At 41.0% G+C, this 25,570-nt stretch overlaps 1 protein-coding gene and 1 pseudogene across 3 annotated transcripts in view; one reads left to right on the top strand and one right to left on the bottom strand.

Annotated features, from left to right (window-relative positions):
• LOC145353092 (POU domain, class 2, transcription factor 1-like) overlaps positions 1–25,570 on the bottom strand; it is a 207,664-nt gene that overhangs the window by 108,012 nt on the left and 74,082 nt on the right. The window lies entirely within an intron of this gene.
• LOC145353461 (large ribosomal subunit protein eL37-like) lies at positions 15,834–18,386 on the top strand (annotated as a pseudogene).

Genomic DNA, 25,570 nt, shown 5'->3' on the forward strand with positions numbered 1-25,570 from the left:
ATGAACCTTTGCCTTACAGTTTATTATGGAAGAAATAGTAAATGGAGGGGCAGGTTACAATATTTTCAGCTTAACAAAATTTACGATAGAAAACTCCAGTCTATGTTTAGCATTCCTATAATTTGGATTATAAAATAGCAACACCCATCTCGCAACTTTACATTACTTAAACCTAAACTTCCTCGTATCACCAAAGACAGAATCACAATAGGTCTCAGATTCTGTCATTGGATGAAAGAGCCAGTTTCATTAATGTCAGCACTGCAGATATCGCACAGCCATTGTGGGCTGAACAAACAACGTACTAAATATAAAATAAGGCAAGCTCTTTTCACAAGTGATTCACTCAAGTGATTCAATCCCACCATTCTTCCCATACAGTGTAAAATCAGTATTGATTTTGAGTAAAATTTCAACTAGTCAAGTTGGACAAAATAGACATTTTAAAAGAAATCAAATAAAAGGACTTTTCTTTGTGCTCAGTCTTCTTGAATCACATGATTGTTCATTCTTGATGTTTTTTATAAAAACATATTCTATTGCATTAGTTTCCTCTTCAATCGGATACAACAATTAGAACACAAATGAATGACAGGATTTCACACTTTAAAAATACAACTGCTTTATTATTTAAAAACTGTCCAAGGATCAGCTTGAGCATGGTGATCAGTGGTCAGCACTGCTGCCTCACAGCACCGCTGCCTCACAGCACCAGCAACCCGGATTCGATTCCTGGTTTGGGTCACTGTCTATGTGGAATTTGCACTTTCTCCCCATGTCTGTATGAGCTTCTGGGAGCTCCAGTTTCTGCCCACACTTCAAAGATGTGCAGGTTAGGTTGATTGGCCTTGCTAAATTGCTCCTTAAGGTTAGGGTAAATACTTGAAGCTAAGATGGGACTTGAGTGAGATTGTGGTCGATAGACTCGATAGGCCTCTAGGGATTCTACCTTCAATAATAAAAATATAAACCGCATAATCATGAAAATCACTCCAAAATACAAGAATTTCACCTCCTCCAATCCAAGCCGTATTAGAATTTGCTCAAGGAAAGTAATATTCTGGATATGGCATTCTCAGTATAGGAGAGATACATTCAAAACTTCTACGATTCTAATTCCTTAAATGTTTCTAAGTCTCACTAGCTGATTTACAGTATAACCAAACCTATTTCATCTGCTCAGTAAGTTGATCATCAATCCAAATATCCAAGTTGCATGAAGAAATCATACACAAATCAGGAAGAGGAGTTGTTTGAGTAAAACAAAATGCTGAGTTTCTAGATAAATGCAACAAATCTGAAAAAGGATACTAAGTCACTCAGCAACCATCAGTATGATTCTACTCCACTTCTTGTTTCCCAGAAGACAGAAAAATTACCGTATGGGGACTTGGAAAACATAGAAACCTCTTTCAAAAGGAGAATAGCCTGTGCAAAATCATGGTTCTGCTCTCTCTATATAGAGAATGGATTCAACAATAGTTGTTCAGGATGTTAAGTTAAATGTACAATTTCTTCAACTACAAACATGCAGAGATTTAATGAAGACTGTCAGCCACTTGGGATAGCTCAAGAGGTCTAAACTAAAACAGTTATTTTACTGATTAGCTAATTGATTCTCACCAAATGGGAAAAAATGCTAATGTACTCTGGAATACAAGCATTTAAATCAGACATCCAAGAATTAGAAGTGAACTGCGTAACAAAACAGGTGCAGTGAAGTCAGAGGAAATCAGAATCATAAATGGTTACAGCGCAAAAGGCAATAATTTGGTGTTGAAGAGAAAAATAGCTAGTCCAATTCTTCCTGCCCTTTCCACTTAGTCCTGCATTTTTTTTATCCTCAGATGCTAATCCAATTCGATTTTGAAAGCCACAATTAAATCTGCCACCATCACCTTTTTAGGAAGTTAATTTCAGATCCTAACCGCTCGCTGCATAAAACTTTGTTCTTTTACTCATCATTTTAAATTTGTGTTGTCTGGTTCTCAACCCTTTTGCTACTGGAAACAATTTCTCTATCTACTTCATCCAGATCTGCATGATGTTGAACACCTCTACCAAATCTATCAACCTCCTCTCTAAAGAGAACAACCCCAGTTTCCCCAGTCTATTCATGCAACTCAACCCTGTACACCCAAGTCTAGGTCATTAATTTAGATCAATAAATGTAGTGACTCATGTCCTAACACCACCAATGAATTTCCTGCAGTTCAAAAACTAATCTTTTACCAATGCTCTGTTTGCTGTCGTTCAGCAAACTTTGTGTCTGTTTTGCCATTGTCTTGACTTTATTCCATGAGCTTTAACTTTGCTAGCAAACCTATTATGTGGCACTATGTCAAACACCTTTTCATAAAGTCCATATCAACTACATTACCCGCATCAACCCATTACCTTATCAAAACTCAATCTAATTGGTCAGAAACAGTTTGCCTTTAACAAATCTACGCTGGATTTCCTCACTTAACCTGCACATCCTCAAGCAACTACTAATTTTGTCCTAAATTAACGTTTGAAAAACTTTTCCTTCAATGGGATTAAGCTAACTGGCCTTTGATTGTTAGGATCATCCTTAGCTTTTGTTTTTGAACAATGGTGAAAACATTTGGAATTCCTTAGCCCTTGGCACCAATCCCATATCCAAGGAGGATTGGAAGATTAAGACCGGTACTTCCGCAATTTTTTTTTCATTCGTGGGACATGACATCACAGGCTGGCCAGCATTTATTGTCCATCCTCATTCATTACGATTACGACATCATCATCATACTTTTAGCACCTCAGCCATGACCTCTATCTTCATATGTAGATCCCCTTGTTGGTTCCTAATGGGTCATATCTCTCTGCTATTCATATACTTACAGAAAATATGAATTTCCTTGTACACAAGCTGCCATTCTCTTCTCATAGTCTTTGTCTCTGTTATTTCCTTTTTCACATCCCCATAAGAACTAGGAGCAACAGTAGGCCATCTGGCCCGTCAAGCCTGCTCTATCATTCAACAAGATCATGGACAATCTTTTCATGGACTCAGCTTCAACTACCCAGCTGTTCACCATAACCCTTAATTCCCCTACTGTTCAAAAATCTATCTTTGCCTTAAAAACATTTAACAAAGTAGCCTCAACTGCTTCACTGGGCAGGGAATTCCACAAGTTCACAACCCTTTGGGTGAAGATGTTCCTCCTCAATTCAGTCCTAAATCTGCTCCCCCTTATTTTGAGGCTATGCCCCCTAGTTCTAGTTTCACCCGCCAGTGAAAACAACCTCCCTGCTTCTATCTTACCTATTCCTTTCATAATTTTGTATGTTTCTATAAGATTTCTCCCCTCATTCCAATAAATTCCAATGAGTATTGCCCCAATCTACTCAATCTCTCCTCATAAGCCAACCCTCCTAACTCAAGAATCAATTTAGTGAATTTCGTCTGCGTCCCCTCCAGTGGCAGTACATCCTTTCTCAAGTTAGGAGACCAAAACTGTACATGATCCTCCAGGTGTGGCCTCATCAGCACCTTATATAACCTCTCTGTTTTTAAACTCCATCCCTCTAGGAAATTCCATTTGCCTTCTTAATTACCTGCTGCACATGCAAACTAACTTTTGCGATTCATGCACAAGGTACCACTGCACAGTAGCATGCTGCAATGTTTAAATAATAGTCCATTTTGCTGTTATTCCTACCAGAATGGATGACCTTACATTTATCAACATTGTACTTTATCTGCCAGATCCTTGCCCACTCATTCAGAATATCTATAATCCCTCTGCAGACTTTGTATCCTCTACGCATTTCGCTCTACCACTCATAAGAACATAAGAAATAGGAGCAGGAGTAGGCCATCTAGCCCTTCGAGCCTGCCCCGCCATTCAATAAGATCATGGCTGATCTGTCGTGGCTCAGGTCCACATTCCCGCCTTCTCCCCATAACCCTTAATCCCCTCGCTTATCAAAAACCCATCAACCCGCGTCTTAAAAATATTTAGCGAGGCAGCCTCCACCACCTCAACGGGCAGAGAATGCCAGAAATTCACCACCCTTTGAGTGAAGAAGTTCCTCCTCAACTCCGTTCTAAACCGCCCCCCCCTTTTATCTTGAGGCTGTGCCCCCTAGTCCTACTGTCCTTTCTGAGCGGGAAGAGTCTCTCCACCTCTATCCTATCCATCCCATTCATCATCTTATATGTCTCAATGAGATCTCCCCTCATTCTTCTAAACTCAAACGAGTACAAGCCTAGTTTATTCAGCCTCTCCTCATAGCTCAACCCCCTCAACTCCAGTATCAGCCTAGTAAATCTCCTCTGCACTCCCTCCAAGGCCAAAATATCCTTGCGTAAGTGCGGTGACCAAAACTGCACACAGTAGTCCAGCTGCGGCCTCACCAGTGCCCTGTACAGTCGGGCTCTCAGTTGTATTAGCAACCTGACATCTGGCCACATTTATTCTACCTTTTCCAATGTTGGCAATATATTACAATTGTATCCATTCCATCCTCTCCTTCAAGGCAGTCTAACGTCCAATTACAGTACTGCCTATTCAAATTTAGTCAGGACAGATTGGTTATCAACCTATTGAAATTGGCCCTTCTGCAAACAAGTATTTTTACACCAGATTGTTCATTGTCCTTTTCCACATTATACATTCAGATATCCAAGGTCAGAATTGAACTTGGGCCCCTGGCACTGTGAGGCATCAATGCTGACCACTGTGTCCCATGCTGCCCTAAGCGTTGCATTCAAGGGAAACCTTTCTCAGCATCTACTCTGTCAGACCTCCTCAAATCTCCTCTCATTCTTCTGAGCTCCAATCTGCTCAAACTTTCCTCGCAAGACAATCCCTTCATCACAGGAATCAACTTAGTGAACCTCCCTGAATATCCCTCCCAAAATTAGACCAAACCCAAACTCTATGATCTCACCAACACCACGTACAGTTGTATTAAGACTTCTACTTTTACACTCCATCCCCATTGCAATAAAGGCCAACATTCTATTTGCCTTCTTAATTACTTGCTGTACTCCCATGTCATCTTCTTGTGATTTATGCACAAGGACTCCAGGCATTTGTACCACAGCATTCTGTAGTCTCTTTCCATTTCAATAATGTTCTGAGTTTCTATTGTCAAAATGGATATCACATTTTCACACGTTAAATTTCATCTGCCAAACTTTTGTCCACTCACATAACCTATCTATCCCTTTGCAGACTCTCTGTCCTCCTCAGAATGTGCTTTCTCATCTATCTTTGCATCAGCTGCACATAAGACAACAATGCACTACATCCAAATCATTAGTATAAATGGGAAACAATTGAGGCCAAACACTGGTGTCAGATTCCACTAGTTAACAATTTGCCAACGAGAAAATCATCCAGTTATCATGTTTCTGTAAGGCAGCCAGTCCTCTATTACTACCAACACCATAAGCTCTCTCTTTTATATGACACTCAATCAAATGCTTTTGGAAATCCAATACAACATCTATTAGTTCCTCTTTATCCTGCTCATTGCATGCTCAAAGAACATCAATAAATTTGTCGAGCTCTATTTCCCTTTCCTAAAACCAGATGGACTCAATCGTATAATTAATGTATTATTGCTGTTTTCTTAAAATGGATTCCAGAATTGTCTCAATGACAGACATAACACTAACAGACCTATGGTTTCATTTTTTTTGTCTCCCTCCTTTCTTGAATAGGGACATTACATATACCATTTTCCAGAATTGAGGGAATTTTGAAGATTACAACGAAATCATCTACTGTCTCTGCAGTTGCAGGCCATTAGGTCCAGCGGACTTATCAACCTTTAGTCCCATTAGTTTCCTTAGTACTTTTTAACCTATATAGTAGTTTGGAAGTACAGAGATTGAATATTGCCAAAATATAGAGACATGTTGAAGCTTTTTGTCTTGTATGAATGTACTCTTTAATCTGGTGATTGTGATTATTTTAAGTTTCCCCTCCCTTCTATCCCTTGACTTTCACCTATTCTTTGAGTCTTTTTTTTGGTCGCCGTACTTACGGAAGGATATTTTGGCCTTGGAGGGAGTGCAGAGGAGGTTTACTAGGCTGATACCGGAGTTGAGGGGGTTGAGCTATGAGGAGAGGCTGAATAAACTAGGCTTGTACTCGTTAGAGTTTAGAAGAATGAGGGGAGATCTCATTGAGACATATAAAGATGATGAATGGGATGGATAGGATAGAGGTGGAGAGACTCTTCCCGCTCAGAAAGGACAGTAGGACTAGGGGGCACAGCCTCAAGATAAGGGGGGGGGGGGGGGGGGGCGGTTTAGAACGGAGTTGAGGAGGAACTTCTTCACTCAAAGGGTGGTGAATCTCTGGAATTCTCTGCCCGTTGAGGTGGTGGAGGCTGCCTCGCTAAATATTTTTAAGACGCGGGTTGATGGGTTTTTGATAAGCAAGGGGATTAAGGGTTATGGGGAGAGGGCAGGAATGTGGAACTGAGCCACGACAGATCAGCCATGATCTTATTGAATGGCGGGGCAGGCTCGAAGGGCTAGATGGCCTACTCCTGCTCCTATTTCTTATGTTCTTATGTTTACCACATAAGAAGTCTCACAACACCAGGTTAAAGTCCAACAGGTTTATTTGATAGTAAATGCCACTAGCTTTCAGAGTTTGCCCCTTCGTCAGATGAGTGGGAGTTCTGATCACAAACAGACCGTATAAAGGCAGACACAGTTTACAGAATACTGATTAGAATGTGAGTCTTCACAGCTAATCAAGTCTTAAAGGTGCAGACAGTGTGAGTGAAGATAGCATTAAGCATAGGTTAAAGAGATGTGTATTGTCTCTAGACAGTCCAGTAAGTGAGATGTTGTAAGCTCAGGCAAGTCATGGGGGTTACAGATAGTGTGCCATGAACCTAAGATCCCGGTTGAGGCCATCCTCATGTGTGCGGAACTTGGCTATCAGTTTCTGCTCAGTGACTCTACGCTGTCGTATGTCGTGAAGGCTGCCTTGGAGAACGCTTACCCGAAGATTAGAGGCTGAATGCCCGTGACCACTGAAGTGTACGCCAACAGGAAGGGAACAGTCTTGTCTGGTGATTGTTCCGAGGCACGGTACATTGGGGACACCATGCAGCCGCTACGACAACAGATGATTGAACACCGGACAAGACTGTTCCCTTCCTGCTGGTGAACACTTCAGTGGTCACGGGCATTCAGCCTCTAATCTTCGGGTAAACGTTCTCCAAGGCGGCCTTCACGACATACGACATTGCAGAGTTGCTGAGCAGAAACTGATAGCCAAGTTCCGCACACATGAGGGTGGCCTCAACCTGGATCTTAGGTTCATGGCACACTATCTGTAATCCCCATGACTTGCCTGAGCTTACAACATCTCACTTACTGGACTGTCTAGAGACAATACACATCTCTTTAACCTATGCTTAATGCTATCTCCACTCACACTGTCTGCACCTTTAAGACTTGATTAGCTGTAAAGACTCGCAGTCTAATCAGTATTCTGTAAATCATGTGTGCCTTTATACGCTCTGTTTGTGATCAGAACTCCCACTCACTCGACGAAGGGGCAAACTCTGAAAGCTAGTAGGGTTTACTACCAAATAAACCTGTTGGACTTTGACCTGGTGTTGGGAGACTTCTTACTGTGTTTACCCCAGTCCAACACCAGCATCTCCACATCATATCTTCTACCATGACAGCAGGTACAAAATATTTGTTCAAAGGCTCTGCCACTTCTCTGTTGCTCATTATTAATTCTCCAATCACTAAGGGATCAAAGTTTATGTTAGGTACTCTTTTCCTTTTCATATACTTTTAGAAGTTCTTACTGTCTGATTTGATATTTCTTGTTAGCTTATGCTCATATTCTAAGATTCATAGGAATATGTCAAATGAAAGATTGCTGTTTAAATGGCAAGTTTAATTATTTCTTTATTTATGGGATGTAGGTATCACTGGCAAGGTCAGCATTTACTGCTGATCCCTAACTACCCTCTACCCTCAAGAAGGTGGTTGCAAGCCTTCTTGTGATGCACATACAACAATGCGGTCAGGGAGATTTTAGCCCAGTGACATTGAAGGACCAATGACAAAACAGAGTCCTGATGGTATGCAGCCTGGAGGAGAATTTGTAGATGTTGTTCCCATGTGCCTGCTGACCTTGTTCTAGGAGGCAGAAACCATGGACTTTGAGGGTTTGGCAAAGCAGCCTTCAAGAGTTGCAAAGGTGCAGCGCGTAGATAGTAAATACTGCTGCTACTGTGTGCTACTGGAGGAGGGAATGAATGATTAACGTGGTGGATGGGGTGCAAACTAAGGCTGTTTTGCCCTGATGTTGAGCTTTTTGAATGCATTCATTCAGGTAAGTGGGGAACATTCCATCACTATCCTGACCTGCTTCTCGTAGGTGTAAAAGGCATTTACTTCAACTTCACTGTACAAGTGCATGCCACTATTTAGGCCAAACTGCATGGCTTTAAGCATAAAAAACATAACAGAGTTCATGAAGCCTTCATCAGTTCTTCCTTTTCAAAGTTTCACATAGCATTTATATATAATAGCTATGACTAAATAATTGTTGCATTGTGAAACAACTTCAAATTAGAGACACAGACCTATAAAGATCACTTCTTCCAGCCTCTGCCCCACATATAAAAGAAATAAAAATAGAAATATAACAATGGTCTGCTCCTTTCAAATTGTTGGGTATTCAACAATTTATAAGTGTAAATTATATTCAGTAAACGTATTCCCCCTACTTTCCAACTAACAGATATCTCCATTTACTGCTAGCTCAAAAGTACCCAGTCAGTTGAAAATATACAAATTACTGCTGCAAATAGAAAATGAAGTGCTTGACCTGTTGTACTGAAAGTGACTTCATACACAGAGAGTGGACAAGAGCAAAAATTAATCTAAAAGAGCCACATGTAGCAAATTGGAATCCAGATGTGGTTAATAGCACGTCAATAGCATTGCTCTGAGTAAATAAAAAAACAATAAGACATCTTGGGCTTGTGATCCCAATTCTTATTTGCATTGTGTTTGCATGAGCACTTCTACTCTTTTACCTTCAGCTACATAAAAAAAGTTACAAGCCAGTGTGTGCAAATGTTTTTGATTTTTTTTTGATTTTTATTTAATTGAGTACTGAATGACGATATAGGAAGTGCATCTGTACTGCGAGGGCCTAGAGAAGGCTTTCGTTACTAAAATGAGTGCATGTGACTAAAACAGTACTACAGAAGCAATACTTGCTGCTCATCTGCAACACTACTGTAAGGCTACAAAGTGAAACTGCTCTGAAATCTTGAAATGAATGTTTGGGTCTTAATTTAAAATGCTTGTACAAACTGAGAGATCACTTAGTTTAATTGGTATTTGGGTAGAGAACTACAGAAAATGTACTCGGCGGTTTTACTTTGTGGATGAGAAGCATATAGCATTTTATAATTGCTTTATTTTTGTAATAAAAAACATAGAACATAGGAAATAGAAGCAGGAGTAGGCTATTCTATCCCTCGAGTGTACTCCACCATTCAACTAGATCATAGCTCATCTTCTACTTCAATATCATTTTCCCACGTTATCCCCATATCCCCTGATGTCTTAAGTATCTAAAAATATGTCAATTGTTATCTTGAACATACTCAATATCTAAGCCCCCTCCAACTCTGTGGGGTACAGGACTCCAAAGATTCACCACCCTCTGCATGAAGAAATTCTCCCCATCCGATTCCCAAATTGCCCATCTCTTATTCTGAATAGGAGATCTGGTATTGTGCAATGAGAAAGGGCTAAAAGTCTTTAGGAAGAGTGACCATAATATGATCCAATGTTGCATTATGCTTGCAAGTTATGTAATTCAATCCAAAACCTAGGCTCTTAAATTTAAACAAAGGGAATTACAAAGGTATCAGGGGACAAGTTAATTTGCGGTTGATTGGAAAACTACATTAACTTGTTCATACCTTCGTTGTGTATTTCTTTCAAAATTAATGTAAAATTCTATCAAACTATGGTCACTCTTCCTAAACATTCCCTTACAAGAAGATTATTAACTAGCCCTTTCTCGTTAGCGTAATACCAGATCTAAAACAGCCCATTTTCTTGTTAGTTCCTTAATATTCTGTTCTGCCAATTTATACTGTGCACTTGATATTACTACTTTCTGATGGCCTAGTAACAATACTCAACAATATTTGCTGCCCGTAATTTTACGTTCTGTTCCAAGATCCTCCCTTGCTAATGTACTGATCTCAATCTCAACCGTTGTTAACAGCACTACCGTACCTTTTTTCTCCTATCCTTTTGAAATGTCAAATACACTTGTCCCAGACTTGGTCACCCTTACCACATCTCCACAATGGCAATTCTATTGTACCAACTCACTCTGTGTTATCAATTCATTAACCACGCTGCGAATGCTGCATGCATGTGAGCAGATATAAGCCGGTGGAACCAGATTTGGGGTCTCTTGTGCAAGCCATCTGGAATATTGAATCTCATTTGTAATATAAAACTAGCAGACCCTCCTGACATGATGATATAATGACATACATCATTAAGGAAGGGTGCATCTTAAACTGCTGTTAATCATTACCTACTTTGACAGGATATGACGCATTAGTTCCATGGCTTGTACACAGTCAGCAAGCAGCAACCTGGAGATCAAATTTAATCTGACTTTCCTTGTAAATCGATCGGTATTTCATTAAAGGTCTGTATTATTGTTTCACCAATTCTCGTGTATGATTATTACATTTATGTTAAAGAAAAGAACATAAGTTTTTGACTATTTTTGATTTGAAGTACATCATCCATAATATGGTGGCATTAGTGGAAGCATGTTTTTGAAGATTTGACTGCAAAATATATAAGCCTCAATCCTTTACACATAGCAGAAAAGAACTCGTACAAAGGTGAAACAACTATCATGATTCACTGTATGTACTATATAAGGATTTGCTTCTCTGAGTGGAGGCCTGTGACTAGTGGTGTGCCGCAGGGATCAGTGTTGGCTCCATTGTTGTTTATCATCTAATATCAATGATCCGGATGATTACGTGGTAAATTGGATCAGTAAAATTTGCTGATGATACAAAGATTGGAGGTGTAGTGGACAGTGAGGAAGGTTTTCAAAGCTTGCAGAGGGATTTGGACAAACTAGAAAAAAAATGGGCTGAAAAATGGCAAATGGAATTTAATGCAGACAAATGCAAGGTATTGCACTTTGGAAGGACAAACCAAAGTAGAACGTACAGGGTAAATGGTAGGACTCTGAAGAATGCAGTTGAACAGAGGGATCTAGGAATACAGGTACAGAATTCCCTAAAAGTGACGTCATAGATGGATAGGGTCGTAAAGAGTGCTTTTGGTACACTGGCCTTTATAAATTGGAGTATTGAGTATAAAAGCTGGGGAGTGTTATGGTAAGGTTATATAAGGCATTGGTGAGGCCGAATTTAGAGTATTGTGTACAGTTTTGGTCATCTAGTTACAGGAAGGATGTAAATAAGATTGAAAGATGCAGAGAAGGTTCACGAGGATGTTGCCAGGACTTGAGAAGCTGAGTTACAGAGAAAGATTGAATAGAACATAAGAACATAAGAAATAGGAGCAGGAGTAGGTCATCTAGCCCTTCGAGCCTGCCCCGCCATTCAATAAGATCATGGCTGATCTGAAGTGGATCAGTTCCACTTTCCTGCTTTCTCCCCATAACCCTTAATTCCCTTGTCTGTCAGAAACCTATCTACCCGTGACTTCAATATATTCAGCGAGGTAGCCTCCACCACTTCAACGGGCAGAGAACTCCAGAGACTCATCACCCTTTGAGTGAAGAAGTTCCTCCTCAACTCCGATCTAAACTGCGCCCCCCCCCCGCCCTTATCTTGAGGCTGTGTCCTCCAGTCCTGCTATCCTTTCTAAGCAGGAAGAATCTCTTTACCTCTACCCTACCTATCCCCTTCATTATCTTATATGTCTCTATAAGATCCCCCCTCAGCCTTCTAAACTCCAACGAGTACAGACCCAGTCTATTCAGTCTCTCTTCATAGGCTAAACCTGTCATCTCCGGTATCAGCCTAGTGAACCTTCTCTGCACTCGCTCCAAGGTCAACATATCCTTCCGCAAGTGTGGTGACCAAAACTGCATGCAGTACTCCAGCTGCAGCCTCACTAGTACCCTGTACAGTTGCAGCAAGACCTCCCTGCTTTAATATTCTATCCCCCTCGCTATAAAGGCCAGCATCCCATTCGCCTTCTTGATCACCTGCTGCACCTGCAGACTGGGTTTTTGCGATTTGTGCACAAGGACCCCCAGGTCCCTCTGCACCATTGCATGATGCAGTTTTTTGCCTTTTAAATAATAATCCCTCCTACTATTATTTCTACCAAAGTGGATCACCTCACACTTACTAACATTATACTCCATCTGCCAGGTCTTCACCCACTCACTCAGCCTATCCAGATCTCTGCAGACTTTCCACACCCTCCATGCAATTTGCTTTTCCACTCATCTTTGTGTCATCGGCAAATTTCATTACCCTACACTCAGCCCCCTCCTCCAGATCATCTATTTAAATAGTAAACAGTTGAGGCCACAGCACCAATCCCTGCGGCACTTCACTAGTCACCAATTGCCAACCAGAACAGCACCCATTGATTCCAACTCTCTGCTTCCTATTAGACAACCAATCCTCTATCCACGCTAACACCTTACCCCCAACTCCGTGCACCCTAACTTTTTGCAGCAACCTTTTGTGAGGCACCTTATCAAACGCCTTTTGGGAAAAAAAACGACATCCACCGGTTCCCCTCTGCCTACCACACCAGTCACATCCTCATAGAAATCCAATAAGTTTGTCAAACATGACTTCCCCTTAACGAATCCGTGCTGCGTTTGCTTGATCAAACCATTCTTTTCTAGGTGCCTCGCTATTTCTTCTTTGATGACGGATTTTAGCATTTTTCCAACTGCAGATGTTAAACTAACTAGCCTATAATTCCCTGCCTTTTGTCTGCTACCTTCTTTAAACAGCGGCGTAACATTAGCCATTTTCCAATCTTCCGGCACTTCCGCGGAATCCAGCAAATTTTGATAAATAATTACTAAGGCATCCGCAATCACCTCTGCCCTTTCTTTCAGAACCCTGGTGTGCATTCCATCTGGTCCCAGGGACTTGTCCACCTTCAGTCCCGTTAAATCGATCAAGCCCTACCTCTCTAGTGACAGTAATCGCATTAAGGCTCTCATCTCCTACCATCCCTCTATCTTTAATATCCGGCAAACTCTTTGTGTCCTCCTCCGTGAAGACCGAGGCAAAAAACTTATTTAAAGCATCAGCCATTTCCTCATTGCTCACCACTAAAACCCCCCTCTTGTCCTCCAAGGGTCCAACATTCGCTCTAGCCAGTCTCCTCTTCTTTATATATTTGTAAAAACTTTTACAGTCTTTTTTTATATTTAGAGCTAGTTTAGCTTCATACTCTATCTTTCCTTTCTTTATCACCTTCTTAGTCATTCTTTGTTGATTCTTAAATCTTTCCCAATCTTCTAATCGCCCACTATTTTTAGCCGCTCTGAACGCATCAGCTTTTAATTTAATGTTCTCCTTTATTTCCTTAGATAACCACGGCTGGTTTTCCCTTCTCCTACAGTCCTTCTTTACCATCGGAATATATTTCTGCTGAGTACCGAAAAAGATCTCCTTAAAAATCTTCCACTGTTCCTCAGCCGTCCTACCAACCAATCTGCGCCCCCAATCTACATTCGCCAATTCCGCTCTCATCTTATCATACTCCCCTCTGTTCAAACAGAGGACACAGGTTTGGGACCCTACTTTCTCATCCTCCATCTGCATCAGAAATTCAACCATGCTATGATCACTTGTCCCAAGAGGATCCCTCACAAGAAGATCCCTAATTCTACCTGTCTCGTTACACAGCACCAGATCTAAGATAGCTCGCTCCCTCGTAGGTTCCATTACCTACTGTTCAAGGAACCTATCCCGACAGCATTCAAAGAACTCTTCCTCAAGCCCAACGCATCCGACTTGGGTTATCCAATCAATATGCAGATTAAAATTCCCCATAATTATCACCATTCCGTTTTTGCATGCATCAATTATTTGCTTGTTTATAGCCTGCCCCACCTCATATTTTTTGGGGGCCTATAGACCACACCCACCAGTGTCTTTCTCCCCTTACTATTCCTTATCTCTACGCACAACAATTCCACGTTTTGCTCTTTGGAGCCTATGTCTTCTCTTACTACCGTCCTGATATTATCCTTAATTAACAGAGCTACCCCACCTGGTTTTCCTCCTGTCTATCCTTCCTAAACACCTGATACCCCTGGACATTCAGTTCCCAGTCCCTGTCACCCTACAACCACGTTTCCATAATGGCCACTAGATCATATCCATGTGCTGATTTGCGCCATCGGCTCATTCACTTTGTTCTGCATGCTTCGTACATTCAGGTAAAGTGTCTTTATACTAGCCTTTATCTGGACCTTATTTGTAGAAACGCTACTAACCTCTCTCATGCCCCCTACTCCTTTTATTAGTGGAACATCCTCAACATTTACCTGCACACGTACCCTCTCCTTTACTTTAGATTTTGTAATTTCCCCCACCTCTGCACCCTTAGATAACCACGGCTGGTTATCCATCCTAACAATAGGTTAGGACTTTATTCCCTGGAGCGTAGAAGAATGAGGGAAGATTTGATAGAGGTGTATAAGATTTTGATGGGTTTAGATAGAGTGAATGCAAGCAGGCTTTTTCCACTGAGGCTAGGGGAGAAAAAAACCAGAGGGCATGGGTTAAGGGTGAAAGGAGAAAAGTTCAAAGGGAATATTAGGGGGGCTTCTTCACTCAGAGTGGTGCGAGTGTGCAATGAGCTGCTGGATAAAGTGGTTAAATGCGGGGTCACTTTTAACATTTAAGAAAAACTTGGACGGGTACATGGATGAGAGGGGTGTGGAGGGATATGGTCCAAGTGCAGGTCAGTAGGACTAGGCAAAAAATGGTTCGGCACAGACAAGAAGGGCCAAAAGGCCTGTTTCTGAGCTGTAATTTTCTATGATTCTAAGATTTTGCACACTGCACTTGCATTCTGGGATTGCGCCACCGTCCTACCAGCAGGCATCATATCTGGGAAAGTTTAATTAGTAAAGTCTACCTGCTGCAAGTTTAAGGTGGAACAGAAATTAAACAGCAGGCTGCTGGATCTCAATTTAAAAAGAACTCTAGTTAAAAAGAATTCAGTACTTCTTCAGCTAAATACTTGCTGAATTAACAGATATACTTGGCTGGGAAGAGGAATCCTATCCAGTAACAGTTCCAAACTGCTAGAAGAAGTCTACAAGAATACTTTTTCACTGTTTGTATCCATTTTGCAAGTCCTGCAGCCATTTTTCAGCCTGAAATTTGTTTTGTGACGCAGCTTAGACTTAAACCAGGAAAAGCAGAATTCAACAATGCCACCATTGCAATCACGCAGTAAACTAGTTAAGGCAATGGCTGCTGAAGGTACTGCAACTCAGAGCCAAATGAGAAAACCTGATAGCATGAAAAATCCTGCAAAGCTGAAAGATGACAACAAAACTGCCAATACTTGATTAAAAAGCCTCTCTGAAGTTAGTTTGTACTGACAATGTGTTGAGCTGTTTTCTGGACTTCAAAATTTCAGAAACAGATAAACAAGCCATTAGAATTAAAATTGCTACAGGCAATAAAGGTTTCCACAGAGTGAATGCATCAGGTCTCTGATGGCCATATCAAAAATCCAGAAAATTCTGAATATATAAGTTGGAATTAATGTCTTTCAGGCAGAGATGACTGACTATCAGATGCAGACAAAAGGCTTCACAGCAACAGAGCTAGCCTACAGAATAAATAGAGCTTGTGATAGTATCCATCCAGGCCAACTAAAGGTTACACCATGGAAACACCATTACAAAGCGAACACAAGTATCAAGCCACATTAATGAGTAGACAGAGTCTGCACGTTAGCGTAATTTGTCTACCACTGGCATGACAGCCAATACAGGCAAGCATAGGAAGCAATGTGGATGGTGCAGTCTTATACATGCACCAATAGATTGCCCAGCTTTTAAAGGTGGATGCAAGGCATGTGACATCAAAGGACACTGGCAATACCAATACGGAAAGTAAAAGCCAAAACAAGTGGCTTAATGTCATGAGTAGGCACAAACGGACACCAGAAAATAATAGCATTTTAACGAGCCAGAAGCACACATCGAAAAGAGTAAAGACAAGATCCATGAAATGTCTAGTCAAACTGTACAGTCAGATAATGTGGATCACCAGACTAGGCACAGAGAATAAGCTCATATTCAGCACGGTAAACATCAAAGAATCTTCTGGCACACTGGTACCAAGAGTAGCCTTTGCCACCTTCCAAATTATATGTCCAAAGATGCAAGGTCAACATAGAATAGAATAGAATCTCTGCCATGCAGAAGGAGGCTATTCAGCTCATCAAATCTGCACCACAATCCTACCCAGGCCCTATTCCCGTAACCCCACATATTTATCCTGTTAATCACCTGACACTAGGATCAATTTAGCATGGCCAATCAACCTAACCCATACATCTTTGGACTGTGGGAGGAAACCGGAGCATCCGGAGGAAACCCACGCAGATGTGGGGAAAAGATGCAAACTCCACACAGACAATGACCCGAAACCAGATATGAACCCGGGTCCCTGGCGCTGTGAGGCAGCAGTGCTAACCACTGTGCCACCATGCCGCTCTACACACCCTACATGCAAAACTGATTACAGGGCAGGTAATCTTCTACTTCACAAACAGAAATGGCAATGCAATAATCACCACATACGATGACTTAGATATTCCAATCCTGGGATCCATTACACTCAAGCATCGCTACAAGAACTCAGCCCAGTCACCTCAGATATTTTATACTGGGGGCAGAATGAGCCCAGTGATTTCAGGGCTCCTGAAGACAGTGACTGGCAGATAGCCAGAGACCTACAGGACATTCTACAGGTTCTAAAACTATTTTGACCCCATAGTGATGAATTCAGAATATCTCAAGGGATCATCTTTAAAGGAAAGGTGGTAGGACAGGTGGACCAAGTGATCAAGGAAGATTATTGAATTCTTTCCTTTATTGAGTGACGTATTGAATACAAAAACAGGGATGTAATGATTGAACTGTATAAAATGCTGGTGAAGCTGCAGCTGATATTTTGTGTAGAGTTACAGTCACAGCATGCAGGAAGGATATAATTGATCTGGACAGAATGCAGAGGACATTGATAAGAATGTTGCTAGGATTTGAAAACTGCAGTTATGAAGAGAGATTGGACAGACCACATTTATTTTTCTTCTAATTTTGTACATCTCGTCACTTCTCTATTTTGAGAGGCCTAGATTGGGTAGATGGGAAAGACCTATTTCCCTAGCTAAGTGGTCAATTACCAGGTTGGGACGGAAACCCTCAACTCACAAGCATTTGGATCTGCATCTAAAGTGCTGTAACCTGCAAAGCTATGAATCAGGTGCTGGAAAGTGGGATTAAAATTAGCGTCTAGTTTCTTTTTTCTCTCTTTTGGCCGATGTAGATGCTGTGGGCTGAACGGTCTCTTTCTGCACTGTAACATTTTTATGGTTCTATGCAAAACAGATTGTCAACCCCAGTTTCACGTGATTTGTTATCCTCTAACAGTTGCAGCAGGTACACAGGGAATTGATTGAATCAGATGATTGACCAAAGACATGCACTGGCCAGGAATCTACCTGGACATCAAAGGCTTTGATGGAATGCAAACTTCCATGCCAAGCAGCCACAAAGAACTACTCAGGTACCCACATTTCCACGGACCAGATGCATAGCTGCCCTCTTCAGCAGCATCCATGGAGATGATTTCCTGATTGTAACAGATCATTCTTCAAGTTTCCAATTATCTGTCAATTAAATTCAATGTCTGGTGCAACCATCGCAGACACATCAGGTTCAAACTTCAGTCTTTTCAGGGCAGCACAGGAGGTTATTTAAGAAAAGGAATTTCAACAAACTTTATGAACTGATGTGCAAGAAGTGGAGAAGGGAACATCGCCATTTGGTAAGAGGCAGAACAAGACCCACTCTCTTTGCCGGCGACATGGGGCGAAAGCATTTCACCTGTAGAAATCAATCTGTGGTAAATGTGCCTACCCTGCCAAGAGAAAGAGGAAGTATAACTGGAATGCTAAGGCCAAAAGGAGAAACACAACTGGTACAGGCCGCATGAGGCACCTGAAGGTAGTGTATCGTCGATTCAGGAACGGATTCCATGAAGGGACCACCCCAAAGCCCAGGCGTTCCACAATGGCTTCCTCCAGCACTGCATAAAGTACCAGTGTAGCTACACAACAAATAAAGCTATGGTTTGGAAAAAAAAAGTGGAGTGTCAAATGTATCACTTAATCACATTATCCCAGATCCAATGGAATTGCAGACAATATGGTTTGAACTGTAAACTGAAGTGCCATCAAATGAAACAAAATCTACATGTGACACTACTCAGTGAGAGTTACCTCACCTGCAGAATTGCTTTTAGGCAGACAAGTGCAGACAAACCTTCCTAAACATCAATCACTGATGCTCCCAGGAGCACGTGATCCACTATTTGAAAAACAGGGGACGCTGAAAGATGCCCTTGAATTACTTAACGGGAACATCGGATAGAAAGTTTAAGTACAACACCCAAATGATGGCATTTGGAATCCAGCAGAAATTGTTAGCACATGCATACAATCAAAATTGTATCGAGTACAAACATAAAATGGCATGGTGTGAAAGAACAGATGCCAAATCAGGACAATATCAAAATCAGAAACATAGAATAATTGACTGCAATGAGAAAATGGTTTAAGATGCAATACAAACAAACATCCCTAACCAGCACTCTGAAAACACACAGGAGCTTTCAGCAAAGATCACCATAACCAAGTCTGGGCAGTTAAGTAACCTGCCAGTATGTTTCAGAGAATTTTAAATGTATAGTCCTATGTAAAAGCACATTCAGACAATGTTATTTTGCTTTCAGGTAAATAAATAGTTTGATTCTTTTAAAGGTAAACCTTTACTTAGAAAAATAAGGTGGGTATTGTAATATGAAGACACACACCTTTAAGACAGCATACCTCAAAGTCATTACCTATCGCAACAGGATATGTTGCATCAGTCCCATGATTTGTAGGCAGTTGGAAAACAGCAAGGTAGAGGTCCGATGTACCGATCAAGTATCCTTTATCTAAAGCTTGTGGAGACTGATTGCATTTTGGATTTCAGATCATTTCAGTTTCTGGATACCACATATAAACTTACATTACAATAGCCCAAGCCTAGGCTAGCTACAGTTTAAAGCAGAGTTTTCCAAAGATTTCGAGCTGCCAAACTCCTAGTGACCTCTCAAAAGCATCGGGAACCCCAAGCATTCTCACGTCAATGCCACAAAATAGGCGCCAAGATTTTTCTAGCTATAATTTATGCATATATTTGAAAAGAAAAAGAGGTACGCAGCAAGCCACCCTCCCATGGCCCTAACATTAATCACTGGAAGAAGTATCCACTTTATGAGCAAGTAATCTGGTAATAATGTAAAAGTTCTCTTTTTTTAAAAAGAGACTTAAGTCTCACCTTTTTCATTTTTAAAATGAGAGGAATGACGCTGGAAAGATGATTCTCACATGGATACATACATCTCTTCCTCACACACACAGATTCACGACATACATACACAGTCACATCCCCCCTCCTTAATTCAAACAAATATTGGCAATTTTTTTCCCCCCAAAAAGCATTGTCCTGGCAGGTCATTCAGGATTAATCTCACCAAACGGTTTCCCATGCCCTCCCAATCCCTGTAAACTGCTGTAGCCCTATTGAGGACTCTGCATTCCTATAATCCCCCACATCCTTCACCTCACCACTGGACCTTCAACAATTTAGATCCCAAATCTGAAATTCTCTAAGTTTCTCTGCCTCTTCATTCTCCTTTAAAGAATTCCAACAAAAGTTTTTGCCTAGCTTTTAGTAAACCAGCCCTAAGATCTCCTTCTGGGCTATGTGAAGCTTTTATAGAGGACATAACGCACAGAAACAGGCTTTTTTTTGGCCCAATTAGTCTGTCTGTGGTTATACTCCACTTGAGCTTCCTCCCATCTTTTCTCATCTGGATCTACCATTGTAATCATTCATTCCCTTCCCTGATATATGTTAGACAGGTTTCCTCTTAAATGCTCTTAATATTATTTGCTTTGACCATGCCTTATGGCTACAAGTTCCAAATTCGTAAACACTGTTGAGAAATTTCTCTGAATCCCCAGTAACTCTCTTAGATTCACAGAATTATACAGTGCAGAAGGAGGCTATTCAGCCCATCGAGGCTACACCAAATACAATTCCACCCGGGTCCTATCCCCTTAACCCCATGCATTTACCCTAGCTAGTCCCCCTGATACTAAGGCACAATTTAGCATGGCCAATCCACCTAACCTGCACATCTTTGGATTGTGGGAAGAAACGAGAGCACCCGGAGGAAACCCACACAGACTCGGGAGCATGTGCAAACTCCACACAGACAGTGACCCAAGCCAGGAATCGAACCAGGGTTGCCCACGTTGTGAAGCAGCAATGCGAACCCACGCTACTGTGCCACTTTCAATTTATGCTTCAGCTATAAAATATATATTCAGAGCTATTCTTGGTGAATATGAATAAGGAGGCCACATACTTTCCAGGGAATATATGATAGAAGTCCAAATGGAGTTGAGGGAGGGGCAAAGAGGTACAGATTCACAAATCAGTAGAAGTAGCAACACAAATTAACAAGACCTCTTATATGGATAACCTCTCGTTATGCTCTTCCCTATAAGCTGAAACGTTATTTCTGTATTCACTCTTAAAACCTTCCATAATTTTAAAGAACTCTATTAGTCACCAAAGCCTTATTTTTTCCCAAGAGAAAAGACCTAGGCCTGTCAATGCTTTCCTCATATGTATAACCATGCATTCCTGGTTTCAGCCTCTTATAGCTGTTTTGCAGGCTCTCTATTGCCTCTGTGTCCCTTTTAACTGTACGCAGTGTTGTCTAATCAAGGTTTGATGAAGGTTTAGCAAAACATCCTAATTTTTGCATTATGTCCCTCTAGAAATCAAATCTAGCGCTTGGTTTGTTTTTTTAATGGCCTAGAGTGATTGGTGTATTTTTACACTGGATTCCCCACCCAGAATTGTACCTTCTACACAATGTGATCTCCCCATTCTTAAAAATGTACTACTCCATGCTTATGTGCTGAACTGCATTTGCCAATTATTTGCCCATTCTGCAAGTTTATTAGTATCTCCCCTCCGAATTTTGTGTCAAGCACAAATTTGGAAACTATATTTTTGATTCCAAAGTCTAAACCATTAATGTAAATTGTGAATAGCACTTCCAATCTTCTAGCACTATGAATAATTAGTCTTCATTCCTACTCTGTTTTCTGTTTTGACTGCAGCAACCAACTATTCTGCACTTGTCCCCTGATGCCATTCGTTAGTCTATTGTGGTGCATCTTGACAGTCGTTTGAAAATCTAGATAAATTACATCTACTGCATTTGTATTGTCTCGGTTACATCCTCAAAAAATTCAATAAGGTCAATTAAGTAAGATTTTCCCTTTGGAATTTCATGCTGATTATTCATTATTATAGTTCTCATTTTTAGATCTTTTATTCTCTCCTTCAGTAAAGACTCCAATATGTTTGCTACCATTAATAGTCTATAATCTCCTTCTGTTTATGTCTTCCATTATGCTTCACTGAACTCTAAATCAACACTGGATCCTTCTGATATTCCTATCCAATGACAACCATTCCACAAAATGTATGTGGTAACAAGAGAGCAGCTAAGTTCTGATCCAAAGGAATCAATTTCCAAAACTACTTAAGGAATGATCAGAAATTATAAGTGCAAGTCACCCGGAAAGGCCTTTCAGAACCACACAAAAGCTAAATTTCACTACTTTACACACGGAATTTCAAATTGCAATTTCCCATCTTAACTATAGGTGTACATATATTTCAGTTCAAAGGTTTTCTTCACTAAAATTCAGCTGAGTTAACAGACCCAAAGTTAATGCTGCCTCAAAATTTCCAAAAGGTCTCATCAGAAAATATATTTTTTTCGGTTCAGACCCTGTTGAACAATACATCATTCTCAGTAACATTCACAACACATTATTTTAAATGAAGTTTTTATTTTGCAAACTGAACATTAAGTTTCTCAATGTTATCATTAGGAATCCAAAACTATTATAAGTTGACAACCTTTTTCAAAACCAGTATAAACTTTACACTGATGCTACAGAGACAGAAATTTCCTTTGATAATGTAAACATGCTAAATCATACCACAAGGAGATGAGAACATAAGAAGGCAGTAATATGATAGGGCACAAGAATATTTTCTATGAATCATCACAAAATCTGTTACAACTATAGAGGACCAACCGAAAGGCTTCTTTTTAAATGTTTCCTATTCAAAATTGAAACAAATCAGCTCCAGGGACAGGCAACAAATACATCTGAGCAGATTTCCTCAATCTCAAACGTGAACATAAGCAGTTAAATAATATCGTTAATCAGAATTACAATAAACGTGCATATGGCTGACAATGAATGTTTCCTTGGTCTAATATTCACAACAAATGGATTATTGTAAAAATTCAGTGTTCACCAAATAATTCTTCTCAGTAATTAATGAGATTTCAATCCTCAATATGCACATATTCATCCAATTTCCATATTTTATTTGACTAAGTAAGGTAAGTACCCACCTACATTAAATTCTCTGTTCTCCAACATGACAATTTCAGTTTGTCCACAGTAGGGAGCGGTGACACAGGTGGGGGTGAGGGGGGAGGCACTCTTTCCAACCTTTGCCAAGATTTAAACCATCTTAGCGACAAAGAAAAAAATCAAAAAGCTTAAGCTGTTGCAGACTGCCTTGTTGCTTCTTGGGTTGACTGGTTTCTCACTGTCAAGGCAACTGAACCGTTAAAGTTCCCCCTTTTTTGTCATGAAATGGAAACAAAGATTGCAGCTGGCAGTTTCCATAATGAAATTTAATCAGCATACGCCTGATTAGTGCCTTATGCAAATCTCTTCTCTATTAACAAGCTGGCATTGCCTTTGATGTCTGAACAAATCTCATTTCAGAGCACATTTAAGTTTACTGCATAATTAGGACATCCACATAAATATTTATCAGCTTATTTCCATATTAATTGCTTAGTGTAAAAACTCAGCTCTACGTGACAGTTGAATCAAATTTAAATGGTACGCATGAGCCAAGAGCCACACTATTTGAAATGGTCATTTTCCCTAATTAGCATAGTAAAAATCTAGGATGCCTATTGCAATGCAACTTTCAACAAACCCAGTGCATCAAGTTAGCACCCCAGCATACACCAAAAGGAAAAGGAACAGAAAGGCCTCCTTAACTTTACAAATGTCTTTCGTTAAAATACTTCAGTCAACACAGTCAGCTTGTCATGCTGAGAGACGTTATCTATATCTGGGGTATGGTGATCCTCAGTTTAAAAAAAGGTTTGTACCCGTGGACAGGTTTAGTTGTACACAAAGAAGTGGCAACTGTGCATAAATGCAGTATTAAAACTACGCAATATAGACATGTTTGTTACGAGATACACACATAGTAGAATTATGAAATATATATTCAAGGCTCATTTATTTCAGGACTAATTATAATTACTAAGATTACTCCTAATGCCAAGAAGTCAATTATCGTAGAAAATATATTTACTGGGAGGTTACCAATGATCACCTCAGACATTCATATCTCCCCCTTCCATGTGCCAGGAAAATATGGCTGTAAACCAACAAGTTAGCATCTGGCTGGAAGCATGACTTCAACATATCACAGAATTAAATGATCAAAAATAAATGCAGTCATAAACGTAGAGGACATTGTTCCACACACAAAAAAAAATTCCCTCCCCTCCAATGGCATTCCCCCCTCCCCCCAAGCTAACTGAAACGAGCCAGTCACAAAACATTTCAGGAAAGGTGACCTAAAGTCTACTCCTACCATTTGACAAACTTCAGTATATACCTCTGTAGAAAATCTGGCTGACTTCAGGTGCTGCTTCTATATTTTTCTTAAGTATGGCATTCTGAATTTAGAACATAGAACATAGAATACTACAGCACAAACTGGCCCTTCAGCCCACAAGTTGTGCCGATCATATCCCTACCTACCAGGCCTATCTATAACCCTCAGTCCCATTAAATCCCGTGTACTCATTCAGAAGTCTCTTAAAAGGGCGGCACGGTAGCACAGTGGAAGGTGGCACAGTAGCACAGTGGTTAGCACTGTTGCTTCACAGCTCCAGGGTCGGGGTTCGATTCCCGGCTCGGGTCACTGTGTTGAGATTGCACATTCTCCTCGTGTCTGCGTGGGTTTCCTCCGGGTGCTCCGGTTTCCTCCCACAGTCCAAAGATGTGCAGGTTAGGTTGATTGGCCATGCTAAAAAATTGCCCCTTAGTATCCAGGGATGCGTAGGATAGAGGGATTAGTGGGTATAATATGTAGGGATATGGGGGTAGGGCCTGAGTGGGATTCTGTTTGGTGCAGGCTCGATGGGCCGAAGGGCCTCTTTCTGCACTGTAGGGTTCTATGATTTATTCTATGAAAAGACCCCAACGAGTTCACCTCCACCACCACCGACGGCAGCCGATTCCACTCACTCACCACCCTCTGAGTGAAAAACTTACCCCTGACATCTCCTCTGTACCTACTCCCCATCACCTTAAACCTGTGTCCTCTCGTAGCAACCATTTCAGCCATGGGAAATAGCCGAGAATCCACCCTATCTATACCTCTCAACATCTTATCAACCTCTATCAGGTCACCTCTCATCCTTCGTCTCTCCAGGGAGAAATGACCTAGCTCGCTCAACCTATCCTCATAAGGCATGCCACAATCCAGGCAACATCCTTGTAAATCTCCTCTGCACCCTTTCAATAGCTTCCACATCCTTCTTGTAGTGAGGCGACCAGAACTGCGCACAGTACTCCAAGTGGGGTCTGACAAGGGTCTTATAAAGTTGCAGCATTATCTCCCGACTCCTAAGCTCAATCCCTCGATTAATGAAGGCTAGTACACCATACAACTTCTTGACCACATCCTCCACCTGAGAGGCCAATTTAAGAGTCCTATGGACCCAGACCCCAAGGTCCTTCTGATCCTCTACACTGCTAAGAATCTTATCCTTGACATTATACTCCTTCATCCCATTGGACTTGCCAAAATGGACCACTACATATTTATCTGCATTGAAGTCCATCTGCCACTTCTCCACCCAGTCTTGCATCCTATCTATGTCTCGCTGCAACTTCTGACATCCCTCCAGACTATCCACAACACCACCAACCTTCATGTCATCAGCAAACTTACCAGCCCATCCCTCCACTTCCTCATCCAGGTAATTTATGAAAATGACAAACAGCAAGGGTCCTAGAACAGATCCCCGG

Source organism: Carcharhinus amblyrhynchos, chromosome 15 (genome assembly GCF_965287045.1).
Source record: "Carcharhinus amblyrhynchos chromosome 15, sCarAmb.v2.hapA, whole genome shotgun sequence".
Taxonomy (NCBI): Eukaryota; Metazoa; Chordata; class Chondrichthyes; order Carcharhiniformes; family Carcharhinidae; genus Carcharhinus; species Carcharhinus amblyrhynchos.